The 17,910-nt window shown below is 44.1% G+C and overlaps 1 long non-coding RNA gene across 1 annotated transcript in view; it reads right to left on the reverse strand.

The window, feature by feature from the left end:
- Position 1: 1 nt before the first annotated feature.
- The window catches only part of LOC131412227 (uncharacterized), a 38,181-nt gene continuing 20,272 nt past the window's right edge, over positions 2-17,910 (reverse strand). The window contains exons 3-7 of the long non-coding RNA XR_009221729.1: positions 6,492-6,594; positions 4,169-4,401; positions 3,924-4,039; positions 2,184-2,244; positions 2-1,248 (exon numbers count right to left, since the gene is read on the reverse strand). This is a non-coding gene — a long non-coding RNA (uncharacterized LOC131412227). The remainder of the gene's footprint in view (positions 1,249-2,183; positions 2,245-3,923; positions 4,040-4,168; positions 4,402-6,491; positions 6,595-17,910) is intronic.

A 17,910-nucleotide genomic window follows, 5' to 3' on the forward strand; every position in this document is an offset into this window, starting at 1 on the left:
TGGGTGCCTGTCCGTATCAAGTCTCCCTCTTTTTACAAGGAGACCAGCCATACTGGATTAGGGCCCACCCCAGCAATCTCATCTTAACTTGATCATCTGCAAAGACCCCGTTTCCAAATAAAGTCACGGATACTAGGGGGTTAGGATTTGAACACGTATTTTGGGGGGACACAATCAGCCCAGGAATCCTCTCTTTATTGTTTCATGTCCTGCCCCCCTTCCTAGCCAGGTGGGCCCTCACAGGTATCTCTGCACCACTTGGGCTCACAGGAGGTAGAGTTATTTCACTTTCTGACTCCTGCCCCACTTCTCCGTGCGCTCCTTAAGGGCAGGAGCAGAGAGGACACCCTTATGCCGAGTCCCCACAACACAGGGCCCCAGAGCAGGGACAAAAAAGAAAAATGACTGTCAAATTGACATGTTGCCTTGAGTCTTCCTAATCTTCAAATCGGTTCCTGTTATCTCCCCCCGGGACTGTAAATTCCTTCGGGTGGGTCCCTGTCCTTTGCTTCATTCCCATTTCCCACAGCACTGAGCTAGCGTGGGCACTGGATGAAGCCAGAAAGTACTGGGCTTGTCCCATCAACAGGCCCACGAGGATGTGGGATCTACTGCGTTTGTTCGTGAAGAGTCTACAGAGGGAACAGGGTTGATTGTCTCAGGACCACGACTGCGCCTTTCAGAGGAAGAGACAGAGGCCTCCTTTCTTCCTGAATTCTCTCGCCTCTGAGAATAGAATTTTCCTTTCTGGAAATTCTCATTAAGTGCCCTGCATCTGAGAGCACACAGTTGGGATTTTTCTAAATAGATTTGGGTTGCTGATCTTTTGACCCTTGAAGTGAATCTTAGTAAATACTTTTAGCATTTAAACAAAAGTAGCGAGTGTTGGTAACCAATTTTAGACAAACCCTCCGTTATACAGCCTGTGACTCTTTGGGAAAAGAGCTTCCCGCTCTCATGAGCAAGGGGCCTGTTTGCAACAGCCTCTGGTCTCAAGTTTCAAGGTGTGCTCACGAGCTTTACAGGGCAAACATCCTGCACTTTACCCCATGGCTGCACCTTCTAATTGATCTAGACACAACACAAAGGAAGCAAATGCTGTCTTATCTGGCGAAGGACATGTCACAGAGGTGCACTTCCTGCTGCCGCCTGCCACTGTAATTGCTGGTTAGGAATTTTCACCCCCGGTCACAGACGCCTTGGCTGTTCTGTCTACTGTGTACGCAGCCTTCCTTGGATTGAGAGGTCCTGGGACAAGACAAAAATAGGCACCTGGGAAGTGGAAAAATGGCTGAAATTTACTCTATTATTATTGTTGTTGTTATTTTTAAGTAACAGATTTATTGCAGTATAATTAACATACCCTAACATTCACCCTTTGAAATATACAAGCCAGTGGTTTCCGCAGAGTTGTGCAAGCACCACCACTGGCTAATTCTAGAATGTTTTCACCAGCCAAAAAGAAATCCCGTCCCCATTAGCAGTCACCCCCATCCCTGAGCCTGACGACCACTAATCTACTTTCTGTTTCTGTGGATAAGGAGGAAGATTAACTTGAGGGATCGGCTTGTATGTTTAATGCCGTGTTCAGTAAACAAGAAAAAAATACAAACATCAACACTAATTCAGTTTAATTTTCTAGGAAACTCATTCTATGTTATTCAAAGAAAAATTGTGACTTTTCATTTGGACTGATGCATTTGTTTAATTCCCATTCCTGAGGGACAGACCCAAGAGAATAAGGTGGCAGGGAGCTTTGACACTCCCTCCTTAGTCTCTTTGAGTGTGATCCGGCCGCACGCAACCTCAAGCTCCTAACAATTGGGCGAGTCCATAACTGACTAGAGCGGGTACTTAGAAGGTGCAGTGCTCATCAAGAGAGCCCTGTCAGGTTAATCGATTCTGCAGGGTGGCTCTGGGCTCACAGGGCTCACCTCCTCCATCAAACTCTCCAAGGTAGCTGAGCACCGGCTGAGTCATTTCCCAGTGATAACAGAGTTTGGGTGGGCCAGCCCCTTGAGAGGTGAGCTGGAGGGCAAGACCTGAATTTCTCGTTTCTTTGAGCACTTACTGCCCTGCTCTGTGCTGAATAGATCAGCAACTGAATAAACATTTTCTGATGATGGCCTTGGCATGAAAAAAATCATAATTCAGAGTGGTTTGGGGAGATTGCAGATACTCACATATCCATGTGTTTATTCAATATATATTGATGACTGTCGTGGAAAACATTCTGGCACAGCTCTCTGGAAGAGAAGGATACAAAGCAGATCCGGATGCTGTCCTCAGGAACTTGCAGTCACTTTGGAATATTTGCAGACGGTGGGAAGAGAAGACACACTTACCAACAGCAAGGTTACTAGTGAAAAGTGCCCTGTGTAGGAACTCAGGCCTAGGGTTTTGAGTAGAAAAGCAATGTTTCCACCAAGCTGATGAGCTCTCTGAATATCTACCCCTTATGTGTGCACACACGCACACACATCCCCCTAATAAGAACACGTCCTGATTACTGAGCACTCACTATTGGTCAGGTGCTCTGGTAATAGCTTTATGTGTATATTTTTTTAATGCCTTGAAATAACCCAAAAAGATAGGAATATCATTATCTCCTTTTTTCCCCCAGGAAAACTGAGAAACATCAAGTCTCATATAGCTAGCCAAAGGATACTTTGAACCCAGAGCTATCTGACTTTAAACCTGTACTCTCATGCAGAAAGCCAAGCCGCCCCTGACTCAGAGGAGGGGCCGGGAGCCAGCTCTCAGCACAGGGTTTTTGGACAGGTGAAGGTGAGAGGGCATCTGGCCAGGTGGAAGGAATGTAGGCAATAAAGCCTTGGTCGGGAGAGTGAAAGGGTCAGCAGTAGGTGGCAAAACTGGAATTCTGGCTCCGATGGGTCCCACACAAAGCCTCCATGCTCGCCTCCCACAATGTCTCCTGGAAGGGGCAGACACTGTGGTCGATTCTCCTTTATCAGAGGGCTTTGTAGGATTCGGAGAGATGAAAGGCTTTGAAAGCCCAGCAAACCCCTGGCAGGGGGCAGGACCAGAGCATCCCTGTGGTAACCAGAAGCTAATCCTCCCGTATAATGAGTGCATCCCAGGCCCGCCATACCCAGCGCCACTCCACGCCTGGGGATCGCAGGGAGTAGGAAGGGGGGCCCATCAGCTTGGCCCAAGAACCCCAGGCTGAGACTTCCGAGGAATGTGGGTCAGCCTGCAAAGCACAGGTCGGAGGAAGCAAAATGAGCTTCAAGGAGAGGAGAGCACTTGCTCGGGGGTTACAGCTGGATCAAGTAAATTCCAAAGAAGAAATAGAAATTAGTATATCACAGCACTTAAAAATCACCCAATTTCATAGCTTCAACCCATATTCTTAGGAGTAGACTGTTAAAAGCATGAATGTTGGACCCAGAAGGTCTGGGTTTGAATCCTGGTTCTGCAGCTCAAGAGCTGTGTGACCTTGGAAAAGTTAATTAACCTCTCTGTGCTTTAGTTTTCTCCTCTGCACCAACAGGATTGTGAGGATTCAAAACTTTAATACTTGTGATGTGAGGACAGAGGTGCCTGGTACATAGCGAGCCCCAGGAAATACTAGCTCTTCTCATTATCGTGGCCGCTTCCCAGGGCGCCTGGCAGAGCACTGACGCCCATGCTCTCCATGGTTGCCCAGATAACCCGGGTTCTTAGAACAGGAAACCATTCTTCAAAGGGCGTGTGAAAGCTGATCTATAAACGTCCAAAAACAGGGTAGTGGTTAATAGTTGATAAGTGTGAATCTATAGGATGCCGCAGAAGTTAGCGAATCCATTCTGGGGACAGCTTCGGAAACACTGATTCTCTTGAACGCCACCTCAGAGGGGCTGGAAGTGGGCTGTCCTGCTAGTCGTGACCTGATACACGGAGGACGGGCTGAGTGAACCCACCAACTGCACCAGGTACATGAAGAAGCACATCATCCGACTGCTCTTTGTCCTTCCATCATCCATCCATCATCCGTTTTGGAAATAATGCTGAAGACAACAGGCCCGTGTGCTGGACACTGTGGGTTATAAAAGAAGGATAATCACGATGATTGTTTGAGCCACGTATAATCTTATAGGGGACATTATACATAATTATTAATGTAAAAAGACTTAAAACAACATCATGTACAAGGGAATAAAATTACCTTCTATACTGTATTCTTCTACAAAATGTTTAACTTGAAGCAAATCAAGCTTTTGGCTAGATGTAGGTAAGCAACCAATCTAGAACATTCTACAGGACAGCTGGCCTGTTCTCTTCCCCCAGGCAGTGCCATGAGAAGAAGAACTCTGGTAGATTCAAGGAGACACAGGGACAACAGGTTCCACTCATGATTCTGGATGGGATGCTGCTTTGCACAAACAGACTGTAAGAACACTGTGGAGACAAATGGGAAAACCACAGGAGGTCGTTACAAAAGTTTAGTTCTGCTCCTTTTAAAACTATGTGCGTGCATTTCACTTGAATACAGTGGTGTGTGTGGAGGCCTTTTGACTGTGTGGTAGTCTTCTCTGGATGAGAGGTCGAATTTAACTTTGAATGCAGCTCAACAAAGATGTATTGAGCCCAATATTTCATACACAATATTGTGTGGGCGTAGAACATTCAGTGCCTGGCCAATAAGAACAATTAAAATATTGATAGTAATTCACGATCAAACCTATTATTTCCCCTCAAAAAAACACTTCTCAGGGAGAGAAATGGGGCCACGTAGCCTAGTGGATAATAGCATAGGCTCTGGGTTCAGAAGGCCCAGTTCTGAATCTCTCTTCTGTTATCAACTTACTAAGAAATCTTGGATGAGAAACTTAACCTCTCCACGCCTCAGTTTACCCATGTAAAAAAGCAGGCATAATAGCAGTACGTATGATATGGGCTTGCTGTATTCAATGATTTACTCTCTGTGAAGCTTAGAACAGTCCCTGGCTCATGGAAATTCTAAGCAATTTGTAAATGCCTTGGATTTAAAAGAATGAAAAATGCCACACAACATCTAGTGTCAAATTCATTTAAATACTGTAAGGGGATAAACAATGTATTTATAATGGTTAATGTTGGATTGTGGAATGACACACTATTTTAATTTTTTTTCTTTATGCTTATTTATGTTTTCTTAATTTGCTGCCATTAATAAGTGACACTTCTGCAGTGAAAGCAAAGCAATTCAAATTATATTAGATCTTTAGCTATAAGGAGTAATATATTCTTTGTTTCTATAGTATGTATTTATTTATTTATTTATTTATTTATTTTTGTGAGGAAGATCAGCCCTGAGCTAACATCCATACCAACTCTCCTCTTTTTGCTGAGGAAGACCGGTCCTGAGCTAACATCTATTGCCAACCCTTTCCCTTTTTTTTTCCTTTTTCTCCCCAAAGCCCCAGTAGATAGTTATATGTCATAGTTGCACATCCTTCTAGTTGCTGTATGTGGGACGCGGCCTCAGCGTGGCCCGACAAGTGGTGCATCGGTGCGCGCCCGGGATCCGAACCCGGGCCACCAGTAGCGGAGCGTGCGCACTCAATTGCTAAGCCACGGGGCCAGCCCCAATGGTATTTAAAAGCTTAGAAAAAATTAACATATATTCTTTTATTTAAATCTCCAGACACGGTGGAAATAATGAGTGAAGGATCCGAGATGTTAAATTACTTTTCGAAGGTCTCAGAGTCGGCATTCGAGTTGATCTTCTGCATGGCCAGTTTTTCCCTTGGCCTCTTATTGCAATGAAAAATAGAGAAATGCAATTTACAGACATTTTTAGTGATATTTCAAAGCCCCTTATAGATATATGTAATATGCTAATATGTCCAGGAGCACTTAGAATTCTTAAGCCTCTACAAGATTAGTGTTTGGAGGAAGTCAGCCCGAAGGACCCTGCCCCACACCTGCTTTCTTATGCATGCCTCCTGGCTAATTCTGAAAACCATGACAAAGCTAGGAGGGCCTGACTGGGCAGGGGTCCTAGGGGCCGATTCAAATGCCTCCAACCCAGTCTTCAATTTTAGAATGCCTGCAAGACAGGGAGAAAACGTCCAAGGCCACATGGTGGCCAAGGCTGTAAGCTTGCCTCTGCCAGATCTCAGAGACCGGAGCCTGAGTGGTCACTTTTTCTTTCTCTTTCATAAAGTCCTATCCCCCACCCAAACCATTTTATTGTGCTGAGATTGCCTCTCTCCATCTTCCTGTGGTCCCTCAGGAGGGAAGTAAGAAGAGGACTTGGTTAATGATTGGTGGCTGATCCATCAGGGGCTCTGACACCCACCTTCGGTGAAACCAGAGACCTCATCTCAGCAGAGGGTGATAACACAGCCGGCTCTGCTCAGAGGAGGATTTAAGGCCCCATCACCGCCCCCACCACCCTTTGCAGGGCAACTCTGTTGCTCTTGATTTCCCTTGGAGTTTTATAGATTTGATATTCTTTTTTCCCCCTAAATTGTTGCTTTACATATCTGGATTCCCTAACTCACTTGATTGTTCCGTGTTACTGAAGTGAGACTTCTCTGAGTGCTCGTGGAGGAAACAGGCCACAAAAAGGAAATGCTGGCATCTGGGGAAAAGTGATTTGTAAGACTGAAAAAATATCATCGACGCAAAAGACCTTGTTAAAATGGGGAGTGGGGAGGAGTGTGAAAATATAACCAACAATTTATTTCTTCTCAAATCCCCGGAATCCTCTGTATCATTCTTTGTCAAGCTGATGGGTTACTCCGAACGCTAGTCCTTTAGCACAGAAAAGACCTGTCCATCCTCATCACTGCGGAACCATGGGCTAACTACAATGGAGCAGACATGGGGGCCAGGGAGGAAGAATCTTTTCGGGTATGTTAATACCCTTTCCTTTTAGGGTTCATGTACAGCCACATGATGTTGTTAAGCGCCTCAACCAGTCCTGGGATTAGAGAGAAAAATCAACACTCAGGAAAAGGTTATTCTGTGCTAGGCCTGGGGCTGAGTAAGCACTTCGCATTCATCATCTTTAAACCTCAGAAGAACCTGCTGAGATGGGGACCATTATTCCCCTTTTACAGATAAGGAGACTGAGGCAGAGAGAGGCTAGTAACTTGCCCAAGAGCTAAGTAGCGCAGCCAGAATGCAAACCCAGATTCATCTTCCTAGGCCCAGAGCCTTCGCTCTTAATCACCGCACCACAAACAACCACAGGTAAGGAGGTTGGGGCCCAGGACAGCTCCGTGATGAGCCAGGGACCAGAGAGTAAGCTAGTGGTCAAATATGAGCAGAACCCCAGGCTTCCTGAACTGCAGTGTAACACATTTCACACACGCAAACACATGCACACACATATACACACTCACTCACTCACCAAATCCATTCCTTCATTGGACTCACTGGGTAAACAGCACCACTTTTTAACAAATAGTTGGTGCCAGTTGTTAATAACCTTCTGGCTAGAACCTACAGGACCACATATAGTTTAGATAGATGGGCTGAAGGAGCTTAACAAAGAGGGAGAGATACATTAATCCAGTGCAACAACATTTACGGAGCACCAACCATCTGACAGGCCTAATGCGAGGTGCCAGAGATACTGAGATTAATGAGACAGGGCTACTGCCTCCAAAAAGCAGTTTAAACAGAGGGGACACGAACCCAGTAATCAATGTAAGCAGTTGTATCAACACATAAACACAAGTGATAAACGCAGTTTCAGAGGGACAAAGTCCAAGGATTAACACTCCTTCCAAAGGGCAGGCAGGTTGACCACCAAGGCCGGCAGGAAACCCTCTGGGGTGGAGCTGTCACTCTGGGCTCCCTGAGGGCTGAGAAGGCTTGCACAAAACCCCAGTGTGGAGCGCCTTGAGTGCCAAGAGCCCTTAGGCTTGGGCCTCACCTTGTGCCTTGACACAGTGCCCTCAGAACAGGAGGAGTTCTAATGAGCCCCCGGCAGTGCCAGCTGGTGTCACCCCCAGGCCCGCAGCCTCCACAGCCAGCACTCACACCAGCCCGACACCACACTCCCCATAACAAACAGCTCCTACATCTGATTTTAAGGCGTTATTCTCAGTGTTGCCCTAACTGGATGATCTCATTCACGGATTCATATTTAAGGACGACTTCTAGGTGTTTAATGAACAGCTGTGTCGGCCAAGTGAGAATGAACAGTGGAAGAATCAAGGGCTTTGGGCCAGAGAGACCTGGCAAAATGACATCATTTATTAGCTGCATTTCCTCAAGCTAGTTACTTAACCTTTCTGTTCCTTGGTTTACTCACCCGTAATATGGGAATATCCCCATTAAGCCCACAAAAGAACACTGTGAGCGATATGAGATAATGTGCAGAAAGAATCTTACAGAATCACTAGCCTACAAGAGGTATTCAAGACACATTCTAATATAATACGTTAGAAATTTTTAATAAATGTATCTAATAAATATAATATGTTATATATCTAATTATGTATCTAATAAATATAATATATAGTCTAAAATTCATTAGACTTTAAAAAACAAATAATTTCTTATAAAGTGATAATTATCCTGTATTTTATCTAATAAAGTTACCTTCAATATATATTTTTTCCCCTTTGGGTTCTTCAAATGCTATGTAAATTTCATGAGAAGCTATAATGTTCTATAAAAATGATTTGACTCAATATACCCATAAATGTGTAATCACCTGTTGGCTTCAAATATGTTATGTGTACTAGTGATTAAAAAAATGTATAATAGAAAATTTCAAACATACACAAAAATAAAGTACAATGAACCCCATGTTTCTATGACTCTGTTTCGATAATCAATAATTTATGACTGCTCTTATTTCATTAATAACTCATCTACTGGATTATTTTGAAGAAAATCCCAGACATCATATCCTGCCAGTGATTTTTAAATTGTTCTGTTTATATGTTTATACCAATACAGAAGAACTTTGCAGCCAGTGATTTTCTTGAATTAATTTATGTTACATTTCATTTGTAAACTACAAATTAGATATAACTCAAATTCCCATTCTTCCACAGAGATGGGTCACAAGTGGAGCCTCCTACCATTAATCATTAGCAAATTAATAGTAGGAATTAATAGTAATATATTAATAGTAATGAGAACTACTGTTTTTTGAGTATTCATTCTATGCCGGCGCTAGTCCACATCAAATATTTTCAAGGGAAATAAGACTCAGACAGGTGACTATTTTGCCCGATCTTAAGCGACTGGTCACAGCTGAATAGATTTGATCTTAGGCCTGTAGAAATCCCTGGGTTTGCAGCTGTCACACTGGGAAACCCCTACTGAGGTCACACAGTTTCTGGGACATGTCTACACGTGTGTCTTGATGGTGTTCTAAAACATTAATCAGTGCAGTGGTACAATGCCTTTTGACCTCATCATCCTTTCCATTCAAATTAGACACTAAATTGTACTGTCTTCAGAATACAGTTGTTATGAAAGAAAATGTGAGAAAGGAATACAAGCAGTTGCTTCCTGGCTTTTCGCCGTCAAGCCTAGATTTGTACCAAAAATTGCTGAGTTAGTGCGGCACCACTGTGGGGGGATCTAAGCCGCTCCCCGCCTTCCGGTTCCTCACCCCAGCCCCATCCACCAGGTTGAAAGGGAGCAAGGTACAAAATTCCTCTCGTAACCACCCGCGAGGTCTGAGTGCCATACAGATTGGGTGCTGAGCAAAGCAGTGGACATCAGCTCCAGCATTCTGGAGCATTCCCAGTTTATCAAAGGGAGAAGTCAACTGTCTTCCCTTTCCACGTAGCTGAGAACAAGGCATGACCTGGAAGGCCGGACCTTATGAGAGCTCCTACAATCCAGTGATTGCCAACAGTGTAGGCGCTCAGGACCTCCAGCCAAGTATGATGTACATTTCAGAAAATGCACATGTGGTCAGACGTAGGTTACTGAAGAAATCACGTCCCTTTGCCACAGAAGCCAATCCTTCATTACAATTTACACAAAACCCTGAACTAAATAAACATCTATTTGACTAAACTGATCCTAATTTTCTAATAGTAAGTTTCCGCCACTAGGCAAAATAGAGGCTTGATGTAGAAATTGTGCTCAGTTATAGAAAACAAAGAAAGTGATACTGGTTGCATAAAAACAGGTGGCCTATCTCGTTTTACCTGCTGACTAGCATTACATGATATAGGTTTTAAAACAACTTTTCACTTTACGAAATAGAAATTAGCTAAATAATGCATTAATCATAAATGCTTCTCAGTAAATACGCGCAGCTTTGGATCTTCTGATCAGAGTGGCACTTCCTGGACCTGTGTGGTTGTGTGGGGCCATGTGACTAGTCTTAGCCAATGACTTGCAAGAAGACATGACATATGTAATTTCCGGGAAAGTGCATGTGGCGTTTCCCTCTGCCATAGTAACCAGTGATGCTTCAAATGGTGGCCTGGGCCCTGGAGTGATGTGTGGAATAGAGGCCTGGGCTGATGTGATGGTTGGGGATATGAGCAAGAATTAACCTTGTTGTTTTCAGCCACTGAAAATTCAGGGGTCTTTTTTGTTTGTTTTTTTGTCATCACAGCATCACTTAGTTCAACCTGACTGATTTGGTAACTTTCCTGAGTAGAAGAAACTTAGAAAGCCCCAACTACATTGGTTATTCCTGAAAACCCTGTGTTACAAATTTGAAAACCAACACCTAAAAGAAATTGAGAGTTGCTTCTTTTGCTTCATTTCACCTGATATTTTAGAAAAAATAATATAAAAATTTGAAATAAACTTAAATAAAAATAGTATGCTTTAAAAATTGCTGTCATCTTTCTACAAGAAGAAGAAAAAAAAAAATCTCTGGCGATGCCGATTCAGGTAATATGGTAAATACTGTATCACAAGAAATGCAATTCCTGCTGCCACTTTTTCACTTGTGCAATGATTTATTCATGGTACAGCCCCTGCTCCTCTCCTGGATGATGTCAAGTTTTCTCATACACTACATCCGAGGGGAAGGCAGTAATATGATCCCGCGTTCAGTTACTGCCATCTCACTTCAGTGTGTTCTTCCATCCCCTCAGTATATACAAACTGTCCCCGAAGACATTCCAGCTGTCACTGCAGAGACATCATCTTTGGGGGAACACCGCAGTGCAAGTGGCAGAAAGGGTGGCTTCCTGACACCGGCTCAAGCTGTCATCCAGTTTTTATGTCTTAAACCACTTCCTGGATATGACAAGCATAACTATATGATATCATCCACACATGACTCATCACTGCAGAGCAGACTTTTCTAACTTCTCCAACCTAGAAACTGTTCACGGAAAATACTAGCTCTATGGCAAGCAAGGAAGCACTTGTATGGCAGACTTCTCTTGTGCGTATTCTAGGTGCAGCCTCCCCACACTGCTTCATCTCGCAACAGTTCCTTTTGGTTTTCTGAAAATGTGACAATGTCTCCGACCCACGAATGCTTTGTCTCCCAACGTTCTTAGCAGAATTATGGATGTATTCCCTAGGTACATAGTAACTGGGATTTCTGTGGGATTTGGGAGAAGGAGGAGATGCACAGTTGGACATGCTGAACAGGAAGCATGCCATTTTTAACGCAAATGACATATAAACTAGTAAGCATACTGTATTAGTTTGCTGGGGCTGTCAGAACAAAGTAACACAAAGTGGGGGGCTTACAACAGAAATTTATCGTCTCACAGCCCTGGAGGTCAGGAGTCCGAGATTAAGGCGTCAGCAGAGTTGGTTCCTTCCCAGGACGGTGAGGGAGGACTTGTAGCTCCGGGTGGTTTTCTAGTAATCTTTGGTGTTCCTTGGCTTATAGATGCTTCACCCCAACCTCTGTCTTTGTCCTCACATCGTATTCTTCTGTGTGTGTGTCTGTGTCCAAGTTTCCCCTTTTACTGGAACACCAGTCATATTGGAGTAGGGATTCACTCTATTCCAGTATGACCTTATCTTAGCTAATTACAACTGCAATGACCCTATTTCAAAATAAGGTCATATTCTGAGGTACTTCAGTTAGGATTTCAAAGTATGACTTTTGAGGGGGATGCAATCCAACTCGTAATACATACCAATTGCTTACACCAGAAAATTATGATTTGTGTCACGTTTATATGGGTTTTCTACATCTGTATGTCATCTACATAGGTCAGCTTTAGTAGGAAAATGATAAACTTTACTCTTTTCCAATTTCTTTTTGTTTTCATCCCCCGAGGTCAAGGTCTGATTATAGAATGAATCTTAACTCTACCCAGAGGGGCACCTTCACGACAGTGATTAAGGAAGAGTGAGTCCACTGGCAGACCTCTCGGGAACAGGAAACGGTGTTAATTAGGAGGGTGAGGAAACGGAATACATGCAACAGTGGGGTCAGCCACAGCACCAATGACAGAAGCAAAGTCAAGCCTGTAACACACACATCCTTGCAAACTCGCTGGCAGGAAGCAGGGTAATGAGCGCAGGATTTGCTAAGACAAACTGGGCCTGAGGCCCGGCACTGACGCCCACACTCGGCGCTGTCTTGGAAACTTGCGTGAACCTTTCTGAGTATCTGGAAAAGAGGGATGCTGATTCTAGCCCTTTTTATCTCACAGGTGTGTTTTATTAAAAATAAAATAACAAATGGGTAAATGCTCATAAGCCATAGCGTATGACACAAGTGTCTCCTCATCCAACCTCAGGGAAAGGACCAAAACTCACTGATTCTGTCTCTTGCATTTAGCGCTCATTCAGGTGTTCAGATGGTGAAAATACATGAATCAATATTTTTCAAATAATTCCTAAAGTAGTTTTAGGGATGAGATTTATATGTCTATTGGTTTCTTTGCCTATGACAATTTCTACTTTCTGCAAGTCTACATCTGTGTGTATATTGCATGTGATTCCTCTTCTGTCATCACCTTCTTTGGTACATAAATGAATATAGATTTGCATGTAGATATAGATGTATTTCTGAATGGAGGCTGCATCAGTAAGCTGTTGTTGCATAAGGACCACTCTAAAACTTGGTGGCCTCAGACACCCGCCATCCACTTAGCTTGTGATTGAATGGGTCAGCAGTTCAGTGTGGGCTCAGCCGGATGAGGCTTCTCTGCTGGGCTCCTTCACAGGTCTAGAGTCGGTTGTGGGTCAGCTATGAGTCAGCTCCGATAATCCTGGCTGGGCTCTCTCATCTGTCTGGGACCTCAGCCGGGACAATTGGGCTGGCTGACATTGGTGTGTGTGCTCTCTTCCCCTCAGCAGCTCCTGGCTTACTCATGTGGAGACTGGGTAGGGACCCAAGAGGGCAAGCAGAAACACACAGGGCCTCCTGAGGCCCGGCTGGGACCCTGCGAGCATCATTTCCAGGTAAAGTTCACTCCATCTCTTGGAGGCAGGAGTTGCCACATCACATACAAAGGGCCTCATACAGAGAGGGCAAGCCATCCCCAGAGGCACTGACCGGGTCCCTGACTCCACTACCTCGCCGCAGCCTCACTCTCCAATGCACCTAAATGTACAACTGCCCACGTCCTTCTCCTCGGGGAGATGGAGGGAGCACTGGGTGCTGGAGCAGAGCGAGGCTGCCTAATCCTCAGAGGGGACCCGGGTGTCTTCCAACGGCTGGATCTGCTTGACAGACCTGGAGCCTTTAGAAGACTAGTTGAGCTCACAAGCTTCAAGTCACCCATTCTTAGTCATAGGGCAGAAACATAATCATGTTGTTGAATATTTAGCATGCATTTTATCAATTTGAGGACAGTGTTCAGAAATTATTGCAATGTTATATAATTATTGGTTTATGTGTATAATAGTGTGTATGTATGTACAAATACATCTCTTTTAGCTCTCTTTTAGCTGACATTGTTGGGAATAAGGATTTCCACATCAGCGAATTTTCCAGCAACTTGAGATTACCCTTTTAGTGTTAAGTAGTTTAAATATAAGTGAAACTATTTTGGATTGAGAACTTCCTAAGATACATAAATCATTTCCCTGTTTTCTTAATCAGAGTACAGAGCTATACATGTTTCTCGCTAGTGAGATTGGGCACTCTGGGCTGTGATGACCCTAAATGATTCATCTTCATATTCCCATAGTCCAGCTAGTGTCTCACATGTCGTGAGGGCTGAAGCGAGACTTTCGGAATTGAGATGAATTGAGTGTTGGATATAAATATAAACTCATACTAGCAAGTTAGCTTTATCATGTGGACATCAGCTATCCATGGTGCTGTGTACAATAAAGTGACTCCTTTGGAGGGACTCCAGGGGTGTGGGACAACTTGGACTCACACTAAATGGTTCTGAGTAGCTATCCTTGCTCAGTTCCTATGTCTACCTTTGACAGTTCTTCCATCTCCTTCCTCAATACCTTGTTTTTTGGTGCATCTCCCTTTATAGCCACAGCCTCCTCCTGATTTGTTATTTCTAGGCTGGAGAACATCCTTGCTCTTCCTCATATATCAGATGCACTTTCAGCTCAGGGCCTTTGCACTTACCGTACCCTCTCCCTGGCTCTCCTGTCAACTACCTTCCTGGCTTGGACCCACCCTCCACTCAGGTCTCTGTTCCAGTGTCACCTAGACAAAGTGACCTTCCCTGACCGTCCTGTAGCCTATATCAAAGCTCATCCTCCCTCACACAAACCCTCCCTATACCCCTACCACACCGAAATTTTCTCCACCTATTGATATTCATTTATTTGTTTATCTAGTGTCTCCTCCACTCATTCCCTGAGAAGAGGCACTTTGTCTGTTTTGCTCACTGTTCTTTCCCAGAACCTAGTTCATAGTTGTCACATGGAGGCCCTCGGTAAAATGTGTCGGCTGAAGGAGACAAGTATGATTGTGAGACGCTTCCCAAGATGAGAGTCAATGTTGGTGAGAACTGAGGAAGTCGTCCATAAGTCATGTTCACGAGGGATGGACTTTGAACTACCTGTTTCAACTAGTCAGAGGCCTCAGCCTGTAGGGAGAGAACCTCGAAGTCCTCTCCCCAGGCTCCTTGTTGGGCTACAGGAGTTGAGGTTACAGAAGTAACTCCCAGAGGAGGGGAGTGTTAGTGAACGCCATTATCAGTGGAAAGCCACCTTCCCGTCTGAGTGTGTTCTGTTGTTTACAAGCACTTCAGTTCCTAGAAACACTGAAAAACACGTGTTCTTGACTAAAAGGTGTGCAGCTGGGGCCGGCCCTGTGGCTTGGCGGTTAAGTGCGCGCGCTCCGATACTGGCGGCCCGGGTTCGGATCCCGGGCACGCACCGACGCACCACTTGTCCAGCCATGCTGAGGCCGCGTCCCACATACAGCAACTAGAAGGCTGTGCAACTATGACATACAACAATCTACTGTGGTTTTGGGGAGAAAAAGGGGAAAAAAAAGGAGGAGGATTGGCAATAGACGTTAGCTCAGAGCCGGTCTTCCTCAGCAAAAAGAGGAGGGTTGACATGGATGTTAGCTCAGGGCTGATCTTCCTCACAGAAAAAAAAAAAAAAAGATATTCAGCCAATTATTTCCTGTGTCTGCAAAGCTCTAATTCATGGTTTCTGATTTCTTGCGCACTGTTGTCTGTCTAGGACTATATCATATACATATACATATATTACATAGAGCAGCGTGGAGGCCTTTGGTGTGGCGTTCAGAGCCAGCACCCAGAAACCGATGGTCATGACCCTGGTGCCCAACAGGCTTTTCTCAAGGTAATCACAGATTCACACACGGTGGCTTTTCTCAGCACCTGCTTCTTACAGAGGAGACAGCAAAGACTCAGAGGCGTACAGGGTCTTCTTAGGAGGCTGCTGGGGGCAGAATGAGGATTCGAAACACATTTTGACAAATGTGGAGTCCATCCCCCTCTGGAGGACCCCTTCCAAGCACCTAGATGGAGTGAAGCCCTCCTGTCACACCTGTGCCCCCTCCAGTGTTCTCACCATTAATGTAACTCAGAAATTATTTTTGGAGCACATAGTGAAAACCTGCTTTCCCCAAACAAACTGCACATTTCACTCAACCTTTTTTATTGCTGTTTTCCTGCTGATTTTGTTAGTGAACTAAATAAATGACTTGATCAATTACACATTAAACAGAATGCATGGGGGTCAAGTACAGAAGTATGAGTGAGCGAAAGCAAGCCCCCCCGTCATTGACACAGAGCACAGGTGCCTTCCAGAACTGGTGCATGCACACCTCGTACGATGAGCATCACAAACCATTTTTTTTTTTTTGTGAGGAAGATTAGCCCTGAGCTAACATCTGTTGCCAGTCCTCCTCTTTTTGCTGAGAAAGACTGGCCCTGGACTAACATCCATGCTCATCTTCCTCTACTTTTACATATGGGACACCACCACAGCATGGCTTGATAAGCAGTGCGTAGGTCCATGCCCGGGATCCAAACCTGCAAACCCGGGGCTGCCAAAGCGGAGCTTGAAAACTTAACCACTGTGCCACCCGGCTGGACCCAACACAAAACTATTCTGTCTGGTAGAATCCCACTGAGGAGATACATTCAAAAGATCTGTTTGTAAAAACCACATACCATGCCTAGCAATAGGGGAAAGGTTAATTAAATCATAGTGAAAACATATTATGTCAATCTTTTGAAATTAATCTTGAAAATATTATTAATATCAAAAGCCTACTCTACAATATTAGAAGAATAAAAGCAAGAGATGCAGAATAATATTTAGCATGCTGTGAATTTTGTAATACCATGTATACGTGTGTGAGTGTGTGTAAGCACTTGTGTGTGTACAGAGAGAGAGGACAGAATTATATCAATATTGACTAGTGGCTGATGCTGAGGGTGTAATTGTGTGTGCTTTTTATTTTCTATTTTATGATTTCCTGTATTCCAAAATCTCTATAATGTACGGATACAAAAGATATCCAAATAAATTTGTTTTAATTCTTTTATTTTTTTAAATTTCACAGCACTGACAATGTTTCTCCAGGACTAATTTTTTTTTTTTAGTTTTTATTTTTTAGAGGAAGATTGGCCCTGTGCTAACATCTGTTACCAATCTTCCTCTTTTTCTTTTTTCCTCCCCAAAGTGCCAGTATATAGTTGTGTATCATAGTTGTAGAGTTGTAGCTCTTCTATGTGGGACGCCACCTCAGCATGGCTTGATGAGCAATGAGTAGGTCCACGCCCAGGATCTGAACCGGCAAACACCGGGCAGCCGAAATGGAACACGCGAACTTAACTGCTACGCCACCAGGCTGGCCCCGTGTTTTAATTCTATTTCCCTCCTTTCAAGCCACTTCAAATAATAAGAGGGTTTCATGGGAGGTTTCTGGTGCTAGTTAAATTTGCCTAGACTATGCAGAGAGAAGAGCTCCCAAATTCTTTTTACAGATACAGATTAAAACTGATACAAAAGCTCTGCAAACGAGAACATAAATTATATGTCTGTAATCACGTGTGTGTGTGTTTGTGTATGTGCACCTACACACAAAAACACATATATGTGATGTTTGTCTATTTGTCTTTTTTTATTTCTCCCAGCATCAAAATCCTCTTCCCATCTTTGGGAAATTCCCTACATGGCAAATATTGCTGCCTCTCACTGTAGAAGCTAAAAAAGACCAAGACACACGTGCCCAGACAACTAGATGCACCTATTCTGAACCTGGAATCAGAAATGTGGAGATATGCCTATGGTGGCAGTGATGTAGCATTTCTGGGGCAGTCACAGCTGTGGGAACAGTGGAAGTGTCCCACATTGAAGCCTGGCATAGGCGAGGTGAGCTATGAGAAGCTGGTGTTTCCCTGAAGCAGCCAGGACGGCCCTGTTGGACAGTTTTAGGAGTGGAGTGTTTTTGGGTTTCCAGCTTGGGGAGTGGTTTTGGGCTTGGTGCTAGATGCTATTAGCCTTCTTTGGTTCTCTGTTTCCAAATCGGATTCTGCAGCCTTCTGGAAGTTTCATACATTTGTCTATTGCTATTCGTTGACTAGAGTTGATTTCTACTGCTTG

Source organism: Diceros bicornis, chromosome 12 (assembly GCF_020826845.1).
Source record: "Diceros bicornis minor isolate mBicDic1 chromosome 12, mDicBic1.mat.cur, whole genome shotgun sequence".
Lineage (NCBI taxonomy): Eukaryota > Metazoa > Chordata > Mammalia > Perissodactyla > Rhinocerotidae > Diceros > Diceros bicornis.